Source organism: Zootoca vivipara, chromosome 9 (assembly GCF_965207765.1).
Source record: "Zootoca vivipara chromosome 9, rZooViv2.hap1.1, whole genome shotgun sequence".
Lineage (NCBI taxonomy): Eukaryota > Metazoa > Chordata > Lepidosauria > Squamata > Lacertidae > Zootoca > Zootoca vivipara.
The window spans coordinates 33,012,524-33,025,023 of NC_142592.1; positions in this window are offsets into that span (position 1 = coordinate 33,012,524).

The following is a 12,500-nucleotide window of genomic DNA, read 5'->3' on the forward strand; positions in this document are numbered from 1 at the left end:
GGGTTATTGTCCTGCCTTGAGCTACACTACTTTAGTTTTAACTGTGTCCTTGGACCTTCTAGCATGGCTAAGGTTAGGAGCAATGTATCCAAGGATCAGTTGTAGTGGTAATCATGGATTTTTGTTATGTTTGACTTGCTGAATGTTATGGGTAGAAATTCTGAGCAGACTCCTCTTCTGCTGTTTCCTTCCATCCCTCTGTCCATATAAATGCAACAGAATTGCAGCAGGATTTTATATTTGTCAACAAGACAATTCATAACCGCAGAGTTAATAGAATGTCTGCGACAGGGAAGATGTAAGGCATCCTCCACTGATGCTGAAGGGACATCAAGCACATTTTCCATTTAGGAAATGTGAAGTCAGATTAAATTACATGGAGAATACCTAATTAAACTGCTCAAGTTTGTTTAATTAATAACCTTCTGTGTCCCTTGAACAGAATTTGTCAGGAAAAGGTATTTGAGAAGACCTGTGACAGTATTTGAGTGTAAACAGCCTTTTGTCAATTAAGTTTGTTTGACTGTCAGTCTGACAGTTTGATATCAGACATGGCACTATTTTAAAAGTAATAGGAGAACATTTCAACTTCCCTGGACACTCTGTAATTAATCTTGAAGTAGTTATTCTAGAACAGGCATGGGGAACCTTTAGCCTTCCAAGATACATATTTAATAAATAATAATGATGTTGCTGAACTGCAGCTCCCACAACCCCTGGCTGTTGGCCATGCTTGCCGAGGCTGATGGAAGTTGTAGCTCAGCAATGCCTAAGAGCCAAACACTCTCCATACCTGTTCTAGAACAACAGAATTTCAACGGAAAACTGTACTATTCATCTAAAGCAGGGATGTCCAACAGGTCAATCGCGTTTGACTGGTCGATCCCTGGGATGTTCTGGTCGATCCTTTTCCTTTGCGGTGGCATAACAGCATCCAGACCCACCCCCTTGCCCCGCCCTCCATTTTCACATGATCACTGAAACAGAAAACTGAGTTTTCACTGTGGTGCAGATTGATTCCTTAGTGATCTGTTGGTGAGTGACTTTTCCCCTTTCCTCAATTCTGAAATCTCCCTTTCCATAACATGACATTCTTTCCTATAAAAAGCTCAACAACTTTGACCTGAACCCCCCCCCCCTTCCAGGGGTAGATCACTGCCAGTTTTTCTGTGAGTAGATCGCAGTCTGTTGGGAGTTGGACGTCCCTAATCTAAAGGTTCAGTGGTACCACCCATCGTTTGAAATTTTGTTTTTAATCTCATGTGATACCTAGCTGACCAATGCCAGGATGTCTGTGTTATCACAAGCAAACTATTTTGTGAAGCGACCACGGTTAATTTAAAATTACAATTTTGGGTCTATGGACCACAATAAAGCTCTCTCTGGTCGAATTATAATGATATCAATAATTTCTGCATTTCCTTTCCTTCTGAAATTACTGCTTACCTTCCCAACTACTCTCTCTCTCTCTGTGTGTGTGTGTCACACACACACATTTGCCTGTAAATTGAGATAACATTTCATGCTTTTGATGAAGTGGGTTGTAGCCCATTTAAAATGTGTTAAACTATAAGGTGCTATGAGACTCTTCCTTGTTAACAAACTTATTCAGTCCATCTCATCAACATAGGTAGCTAACGGCCAAATTGCATTGAGAGATCTTTAAACAATAGGCTTCTACTCCAAGGGAAGGTTCAATTTAAACATTTGATTTGCTACTAAACGGTCATATTTTTTTGCCATATTTATGAATGTTTCTTTTTTAAGCAGTGTAAATGAGAGCACCAGCCAAGAGGTTGCAGATGACCTAAATTCACAGAGTTACCAGTTGTAGAAGTAGGTGAAAAAGTGTCAACAGGCAGATTTAATTAGGGCATTATAAGGAGGTAATCAGGAGGAAAGATTAACTGTTGCATCTCAAGATTATCTAAAACTCATTTACAAAGAATCACAAAGGGTATTAAGCAAAGACAGTGATTTAATTAAAGCTAATCTAGAATTATCCAGCTTAATTGTTTGTAAAAACCCTCTGTCTAAGTTAAAAAATGTCAGTTGCTCTGTGGTTTACAGCTGTTGGAATAAAGCAGCTATTTGTACAAAAGTAAAAATACAGCATTACTGATGCATATAAAAATACATTCTTTTTTTTTACAAATTCAGAATCCATCTACAGTTGAGCCAACATTTGCAATATTGCAGCAGCATTATCTTAAATAAATAAAAGAACAAATAATCAGGAATGGAAATTCTGCATAATCTTTGTCATAATCCAGTTCTTTGGAAGGCCCAAATGTGATGGTGTTAGCATTAATCTTCAGTAATCTTGTGGCAGCACAATTAATCTTCTTTCTTCATTGCTTATTATAACAAGACTCAGGTTTAGCACTGATCCTCCTGTTTTCTTTGGTGTTCCCTCCCCTTAAATGTCAACTGGTGTTTTAATGTCGGGAACCTTGCCTGTAGAACAATATCTTAACTTGCCTTTTTAACCTTGGTGAGACACCCTGGTCCTTAAAGAGATTCCTAACCCTTCTCTGCCCCCTGCCTCCCCTGGCTGGGTGGGAGTCGCAAGAAAAAACAATTAAGCTGAACATCAAAGTGTCCCACCATTATCAGCAGAATTAAATCAACAATAACATAGCCCAGTGGAAGACTGGCTGCATCTTTTGAATATAGAACAGTTGCTTGGTTGAAAGGCCCAATGTAATGAAATCAATGAGGTACTAATACAATCATTCCATCAGTGCAAGCATTTATACTTGCCAGATGAAACAACCTCCCTTCTCCTCCCCCTGCAACTTGTTCTGGGGTTTTTCCCAACCCCCCAGAGCCAATTTGGGGAGCTGAGTTGGGCATGTGGGAGAGAAGAGGGGGAAGCCCCATTGAGCTAGTGGGGGTCCTTCTGCTAGCATGCTAGGTTAGTTGAACCCAGCCCTAAGAATCCCTTTGGATCTAACCAGTGCTTTGAACGAACTAGTTTAGTTTAACAAAGTTCACTAAATTAGATTTTAAAATTCTGAATTGTACTATGAAACTAGTCCCATACTCAATGAATCAAATGTTAATTCAGTTTATTTGAGAATAGAACTTCAAATGATTTCTAATTTATTTTCGAGTTCATTGCCTTAAAGTGGCTTGTAGCATTGTGGATGCTGATTTTATAAATGATAGATGATAGATAGATAGATAGATTATAGATATAGATAGATAGACAGATAGATAGATGATAGATAGATAGATGTTAAATAGATATAAAATTTGGGCGAACATGAATTGAAAGGTGAGCTGAATATGAACCAAACTAGTTTGTTTTGTAAAGGGATGAACATGAATTAGTTCCTTTTGGAGTGTGTTGAATTAGTTTCTTCTTATTATGTTGACATATAATAACTCTGTTTGGGGTGTTTTTGTTGTTGTTGGTTTCTGTCTGAAGACACAATGGAGTGTGCCTTTGGGGGTGAAATCAAATTGCTAGAGAATTACAATGCCTGCTGTGGTTGCAGAGACCTGTAAGTTTTAGCTGCTGCCTCCCTTGTTGTTTCTGCTGGCACAAACCTGGGCAGTGTGTATGGAGATGCTGCCCAGACGACAAGACCCCGCTCTTGGCTTTGCTGATGTGGTCCAAAGCTTGGCTGTAGGTGTTGCTGGAAGGAGGCACACAAGGCGCCATCTAACCGTTTTAGGGACTCCACTTGGAGCTATGCTGACTGCTTAAATGGGACTTGGTCATGTGTGGATGGAGAATACTTACAGTATTTGTCTAGTTTATGAGACCGTGTGGGGAGGACCCTCCATGTTGCAGATTATTTTGGATGCAATGGACACATAACTGCAGCAGCCACATGGGGCACCTACCGTGTTTCTCCAAAAATAAGCCATACCCCGAAAATAAGCCATACCCCGAAAATAAGCCATAGTGATAGGCAGTTTAACCTTGTAGGTTAAACTGTACCATACTTAATAATAAAAAAAAGACATCCCCTGAAAATAAGCCACCGTGTTTTTGTTTTTAGGAAAAATAAATATAAGACGGTGTCTTATTTTTGGAGAAACACGGTAGCTGGGAAAATACTTCCTCTGTTTGAAACAGGGAATATGCTGCAGTTATGGGGAATATGATTTCAGCGGAACATATTTCCAGTCTGTGCACCAATTCTGAACACCCATAGTGATGCCACACCTTTAGGACATTGCAGTCTTTTGCTTTCTGATACTGAATGCAATAGTCAACCTCTGCCCTGCTCAGTGTGTTTTGCAATGTGAGTCAAATGGTCTATTTTTGTGAGAGTATTATTGCCCAATGGATCTGTCAATTGCTACTGACTGACTTGTTCCCTTTTTTTTGGTCCGAGAAGATGATAATGCTGTTGCTACTTAAATCAATAGCCCTACAGTGGGAATTAATGATTTGTTTCCACTTTGACACATTTATTTGCACAGCGTGGAAAATAACATTTATTTGTAGCTGGAATGTCCCACTGGGGGTTCTACACGTATACTTTAGTGTGATATTTTTATTGCCATTTCTTTTACCTGAAGCCAGTGAGAAGAAAGATGGCTTAATATAATGAAATGAGAGAGATATAAAGAGAAAGGATCAAAGGGAATTTAAAAGGACACCATTTGGGGTTACCCCCAGAGCACATGGAAGCAGTGGGGAGCTGAGAAAGAAATGAGCCTGTCCTTGAGGAAAAACCAAAGAGCAAAATTAAAACTCAACCAGTATAAGCCTTAGAGTTTCCAAAGAAAATACAAAGGAAACGATAAGAAACCCTTAAGCTTGCCATAGCACTTGAGAATTATTTTCCCTCAGGTTAAAGAAACTTAAGAAAAATGTTGAAGAGTGGAAAATGTCTAGGCTTGGGACTCGAAGTGATAATAATGGCAGTTACTCTATTATATATATAGAAGGAAATATTGTTTACAAAGAGTATATGAAGAGCTCTGCTGGATCAGGCGAAAGGCCCATCTAGTCCAAAATGCCTACAGGAAGCCTACAAACAGGACCTGAATGCGACAGTATTCTCAGCAACTGGTATACAAAAGCATACTGCTGCTGGGAATGTAGGTAGAACATAGTCATCCTCGTTAGTAGCCATCCATAGCATTAGTCTCTAAGAATTTGTCTAATCTCCTTTTAAAAGTTCAAAAGTCAGTGTGCCATGCAATCCTATGTAGTTCATTTCATAATCATGTTTTATTGAAAGTTTTCAACATAAAGGTAAAGGGTAAAGGGACCCCTGACCATCAGGTCCAGTCGTGTCCGACTCTGGGGTTGCAGCGCTCATCTCGCTCTATAGGCCGAGGGAGCCAGCATTTGTCCGCAGGCAGCTTCCAGGTCATGTGGCCAGCATGACAAAGCTGCTTCTACAATAAAAGCTAGACTAGTCTAAGAGAGAAAAATGGGTAAAAAGCCAAAAAAGAAAAGAAGAAAAAGAAAAAGGGGGAGAGAGAATAATAATATAATAGTTATACTTTAACCCAGGGGTCCCCAAACTAAGGCCCGGGGGCCGGATGCAGCCCAATCACCTTCTAAATCCGGCCCGCGAATGGTCTGGGAATCAGCATATTTTTACATGAGTAGAATGTGTCATTTTATTTAAAATGCATCTTTGGGTTATTTGTGGGGCCTCTCTGGTGTTTTTACATTAGAATGTGACCTTTTATTTAAAATGCATCTCTGGGTTATTTGTGGGGCATAGGAATTTGTTCATATATTTTTTCCAAAATATAGTCCAGCCATCCACAAGGTCTGAGGGACAGTGGACCGGCCCCCTGCTGAAAAAGTTTGCTGACCCCTGCTTTAACCACACACAGAAGAATGAACTCTCCCTGCTCTCCCCTGGGACCTTCCCCCTCTTCCCTTGGCCTCCCACCCTGAGAGGTCTTCTCTACCCTGCCTCTCACGCAGGGTCCTTCATCTCCTGCCCATCACCTTCCTGCGTGTATTTTCATTTATCCAAAATATAAAACTTCAAAAACCAAAATGTACATAGAAATAAAATTGACAAGAATTAAAAGGCACAGAGAAAACAAGACAAGGAAAGAGATAAAGGAGGGGGGAAAGTGTTTTCCGCTTCTCTGTCTGCCAATTAGGTATATAACAATTATTCAAAATAATGAAATTATGCAATCCAGGATAACTTCTAGCTATAATACCCAGCTTTTTCTCATTCTGCTAAATGACATTTTTCAACCTTTAATTCCAGGCCTCTTGGGTTGTAGTTTTTACCCCCAGAAGTACGTCCCACTGAATTCAGCCAGGCTTACTCTCAGGTGAGTGGTTGTAAAAAAATGTAGCCTAAATCTTTTTGGAAGACACAGTACATTTGTTACACAAGAGGAGTTGTTGCTGTTGTTTCAGTTTACTGCCTTGCCCTTCACCCCAAAGTCCAGGAATGGGGCACAACAATTAAAACACAATATTAAAAGCAGCTTAGGTAAGTTGGCCCAATGTTCTAAGAACGTAGAGGTAGAGGAGGAGTTATGTGTGTGGGAACTGTATAAAGACTTCAGAAAGAAAGAAAAATGTGTATTGTCATCTCTCAGATCGAAAACTTTGATGCTACTAGTATAGCTATCTTCCTCTCTTCCTCCTCCTCTGCAATAAAATTGACATTCTGCAAAGCTCTCATTTTCCCTTCAGGCCAGCTCATACGTTTACTACTAAAGTGCTGAGTAAATAACTCCGAAAGTGGATTCACAAGTGAGAAAGTAGGCAGGTATTTGATAGGAATTGTTCCGCCTCTCTGTCTGCTTTGATAGATGAACGACTGCTAACGGCAACCCACTGGAAACGCATCATTGTCTATAAGGTTTACCAATTAGGAGCAAGGTTTTGATTTAGTGGGAAGCAAGTGATACTAAAAGGTCTGCAGAGGCAATAAAAGCTTTTTCTATGACCCGAAATGTTTGCCCAAGGTGAAAATCCAATGCTTCTTGAATAGCATTAAGTGTGTGTGTGTGGGGGGGGTAGAATCCACTCTCCCATAGTTAATAAAGGCCTTTTATGGTGTATTGTGTTGTTGATTTGTTGTTGACTGGTTCATTTATCACAATGAAGCTGCTATCGCACAGAATACCAATCAAAAGCCTGGCTGCTTTAATGTGGGTGAGGAATATTGCTTCGCATTTATCACAAATGCAATTAGTGCTAATAAAACTAATAAAGATTACAAACAGAAATAATGAGCAGACTTCTTTCATTACATTAGTATCTGTCAATAATTTGCTTTTGTGAGAATAAGAAATGTGACCTGCATAATTTCACAATCTTTTTGCAATACCCTCCTGCACTGGTGTAACCTGCAAATTTTGTCTGCATGGGACCCTTTCCCTTAGGCAGGCCCAGGTTGCTGATCGCAATAGTGAATGAAATAGCACCTGATGCTTCAAACCAGCTCCTTCTTTCTAGCTAGAACAGGCATGGGGAATCTGTAAACTCTCCAAATGTTGCTGTTCTCCAGCTCCCACCATCCCTGAGCAATGACCATGATGGCTGGGGGCGATGGAGTTGGACTTCACCACCATCTGCAGGGCCACTGGTTCCCCATCCCTAAGCCAGATGCTTTCCTTTCAGCAAATACTTCTTCCTTTCAAATAGACTCATTTATAGCCAACACTTGTGGCCTGATAGTTATTTGGTTCTTCATCTTCAGGCATGACAATATCCCAGGTGGTGATCTCCTCTCCTTGTACTTGTTGAAGTAACCAGCCTTGATTTTTAGCCACCGCTTTTGCAGTGGTAAATATAGGCTTAAACATAAGTTAAAGAAATAACTTTATATGTACAGATGGTTTATAAATAGCCTTATAAAGTTCTCATAGTAACTTCTTCCTTTGTTTATTTAGAACATAGACGATGCATGGGATGAAGGGTTGAGGTATAAACTACAGAGATAATTAAAACTAAGGCAAGGTCAGCTATTTGCAGAGTAAATTAATGTAGTAAGTGGAGAAGACAATTCAGCAGTGTGTAATGGTGTGGAGGTGGAGATGTTGCACATTCTGGGTACTTTTCAGGCATGCACATTAGGATTAAAACATGGAAGGGGGGGGTTGTCAGGATGAGTGCACCAGCTTTGCCTCCACCACCATCCACATCTTCCTCAGCTCGTGCATGATGATTATCTGAAGCAACCCTCTATTCATAGAGTGGCTGGGGAAATCCAGCAAGATGGGTTGGGTATAAATATTAAAATTATTATTACAGTTATACATTGGTTGACAAATGCCTTGCAACTTCAACATTTTGGCTTCCAAACGTTGCAAACCCGGAAGTGAGTGTTCTGGTTTGCGAATGTTCTTCGGAACCCAAATGTCCGACATGGCTTCCATGGCTTCCGATTGGCTGCAGGAGCTTTCTGCAGCCAATCGGAAGCCGTGCCTTGGTTTTCTAATGTTTTGGAAGTTGAAGGGACTTCCGGAATGGATTGCGTTCAACTTCCGAGGTACGACTGTACTATTATTATTATTATTATTAACCCCTTGGAGGTTTTTTTAAACCTCTTTGAGGTTTTTAACAATCAAGCAGTATATAAATTTTATGAAATAAATAAATAAATAGAATTTTCTAAGTTGATGTTAGAGGCACTGGGTGTTGATGGTACAAATGAAATAATTTCACCACATTGAGGAAGACAGGCCAAGTATATTTTCTAGTGTATTCCTTTGATGCTCTTAACAGCCTCAAGAGACCATCTTTCAATTTCTCCAGTCCCATGAATAAGCCATGTTGCCTTCAGAATCTCTTCTCACTCCTTTTTGACAGTAACCTTTCAATCGTTTGCCTCTAAGGCACGGGTGTCAAACTCAAGGCCCGGGGGCCAAATCCGGCCCACCAGACCTCGTAATGTGGCCCGCCGAGCGCCCCAGCCAGCGGGACCCAGCAGCGGGTCCTCCTCCTGCCACGGCTCGGCGCCTGGAAATGGCTGCTGCTGCTGCTGCTGAATCACAGACAAAGCACCCAGCAACGCCGCGTGGAGGAGGAGGAGGATTCAAAGTGCTACAGAGCAGTGCTGCGTCCCAGAGGCTCGGCACTCTCCGTACGGCACTGCCGGGCACCGACCCGACAAGCCTCCTCCTCCTCCTCTTGCCTCACCTCCTCCTCCTCCTGCCGCGGCTCAGCCTCATGAACGTGAGCTCAGCAGCGGCTCAGCCTCATAAACGTGCAATTCTGAGGCTTTACGCACGTGTGCTAAAACGGACACCTGCTGCCTCACGCTGCACGGGAAATGCTTTTTGCCCCTGGGTCCCTTCGCGCTGGCGCTGAATCAAGGCGGCGACCCCCCCTTCCCTTTCTTTCTTCCTCTCTCTCGTTCTTATTCTTTCTTTCCCTCTCCTTCCTTCCTTCTTTATCTCTGTCTTCTCTCCCTCTTTCTTTTTCTTTCCTTCTTTATTCCCTTCCTTCTTTCCTACTCTTCTTTCTCTCCCCCTCTTTCCTTCCTCTCTCCCTCCTGCTCCCTCTTTTCTTTCTTTCTTTCTTCCTTCCTTCCTTCCTTCCGTCCGTCCGTCCGTCCGTCCTTCCCATCTTTCTTCCTCTCCCTCATTCTTATTCTTTCTTTCCCTCTCTACTTCCTTCCTTCTTTCTCCCTTTCCGTCTTTTCTCCCTCTTTCTTTTTCTTTCCTTCTTTATTCCCTTCCTTATTTCCTACTCTTCTTTCTCTCCCCTCTTTCCTTCCTTCCTCTCTCCCTCCCACTCCCTCTTTTCTTCCTTCCTTCCTCCCTCCCCTCCCCTCCCCTCCCTCTCCCTCTCCTCAGAAACATAGGATACTTTATACTTCTGGCCCTTAAACCCTGGAACCAGGAGAGCAGCTCCAGTGAGTCAACCTCAGCCAGTCCCTTTGGTGAAGGGTGGTGGCTGACTGGCAGAACATTTGTCCTGCATGCAGAAGGACCCCAGCATCTCCAGGTACCAGTAGCTCTGCAAAGGTCCTGCATGAAACCCTAGCGAGCCTCCACCACCCAGTGCAGTTACCAAAAATCATTTTTCAATAAATTGTACAATAATTGTACATTTGAATATCTACTTGCCATTATTCTGACTATGTTTCTGCTTTCAGAGCTAGTTATTACTTACATTATTACAAAAAAACAGTAATAATTGAATGCAGTGACAATAATTTATGATAATAAAGAGTGGACACATAGTCCTACAGATACAACCGGCCCTTTGAGGGTGACCAAACTGCTGATGCGGCCCCCGATGAATTTGAGTTTGACACCCCTGCTCTAGGGTGACCCAGAATGGCCAATGCCACGGGAAAGAAAAAAGGAAAAGGAAACTGAACTTCATGCCAGCTTGCAGCCTTCATTAATAAAGGGAATGGTCCTCTTTTTATTTAGCGCTATTAAAGCTAGCGTTAATCTTTATCAACCATCCAGCTTCCTGAGGAAATCAGATTTAACTCACTCATTGCTATTTACTTTGTCTATTTCAGGGGGAGATTAATGGGTATGACATTCATCCTGATCGTTAAACTCTTTAATGAGCTTCACGTTTGAACACTCCAGCTGGAACTGGCATTCTGTAAGAGGACTCTGTTGACAGGATATTCCTCTCACTGCTGATATCATTTGAAGCACTGAATGAAGTGGAAACACCCAAATCTCCACCTGCTGAGAGCTTTAAGACATTATTTTGGAGTTCATTGGTAATGCTAATGTTCTGTCTTAAATTAAAGTTGAATTGTTTTGAAGCAATCCAGGAAGCCGTTGCTGGACCACTTTCAAAGCTTATGAAGTGACTGAAGTCAGCCAGCCAGGATATTAATATTTGAAGGCAAACAGACTTTGCTAACCCAACAAAGGCGCAAGTTGTGTCACACAAACAAGGCAGCGAATGGCAGCAACCGGCTAGAGTCAGTTTCCTTCAGGGGAGATTGACATCTATACAGATGTGCTGACATGAAGCCACTTTGCTGAGCAATGGAAAGCCTCAAGACATTCAATGTTATTGAAATTAGTAAAGCTCTCTCTGCAGTCTCATTAATTTAGGAATGGGCAAGAGTGACTTAGATAATCTGCTTCAAAACTGACTTTGAGGAAGACCATATGGAGAGGCCTATCTTATAAATAAAACTCTTACAATTGCAAATATTTCAAAGAAATACAATACACAATTGCCTATTGCAATAGTTTCCCTAGCAGTGCAAGCCTCTACTCCCATTAAGTTAAGTGGGGTTACTCCTAAGAAATTTAAGTATAGGCTTGCCATATCCAGAAAATAGGAAAAGACATGATGACCAAAGCTAGAGGGCTGTAGGATGCAAAGGAAAAAATGACTTCTATTCTGGTATTTGACTCTATTCCCCCAAATTTCAGCCTGGAAGGAATAAAGCTCATCCAAAACTATGGTGGAGGGCCTGAATCTATCCATACTGTATATCATGGGAAGAACAGCATCATCCATACTTCATGGACCATGGAGGTGTGGCAAGGGAACGGATGCTGGACAAAATCACCAAAAACATATGCGATCTTGAGGCAAATTAGTGGGGTGAATGAACTAAAAAACTGATGAAGAAGTACAGGCATTGTTGGAGGTGGGTGACCAGAAGAAAGAACATTTATTCTCATGCTTGTCAAGTAAGGGAAATGCAATCCTGGTTTTGAGTGTTAACCCTATTTTTTTGCATACTAAGTAGAACCAAACTCCTGCAGGATCTCAAGAACATCCAACCACTAAATTAGTTCAGTCGTTTCAGCAAATGCTTACCTTTGTTTCCATTCCATTTTGTGCATTTTCCAATTCTAGTTACATTCCTTACAAAATACCTTAAAATTTAAATAAATATAGAAAGGGAGAAAATTTCTCATTACAAGTCTTCAGACAACCCTGCTAGTGATGTTAATTGCTTACAGTAATCTTTCAAATATCTTTTTTTTTTTTATTCCAGCCCTTTTGGAATACTTGATCATGCTGCTTTGGGGCTAAAAGAATTCTTGCCACTGTTGTTGCATACATAAAATACTGGAGGTAAAAGGAAATATGGAAATAAAAGGAAAGATGTATGCCTCTCCTTCTCCCCCCCCCATTTCCTTTCACCTCCAGTATTTTTGCATTGCATTGTCAGACCACTGCTCCCACAAAAGGTGATGTCTGCAATGGCTGATCCATAACACAGAAACATCACAGCATGCATATCATGTTGCGCATTCAACAACACAGCTAAGCAGCACAGAGCAGATGTTTGCAAATGCATAACCATCCGTCAAATTGATAATGAATGCATGGATCCGCATCTGCCCTATTTAGACACAACACACTGAGTTACGCCACTCTAATCTCTGAGCGGTGTGAGATTCCAGGGGTTCCAGATGTCCATTGAGGGTCCGTGTTTCCTTATGGAAATGAGAAACAGCAGAGATTGTGGTGTCTCTGCAGAGATTGTCAGGTTTATTTGCTCATATATTCAACCTGAGCCTGCGATGGAGGAATTCACAGCATTAACACCCCAAAAGGGTCTTGTTTCTCCCATAGTCACAGCCTTGGATTCAAA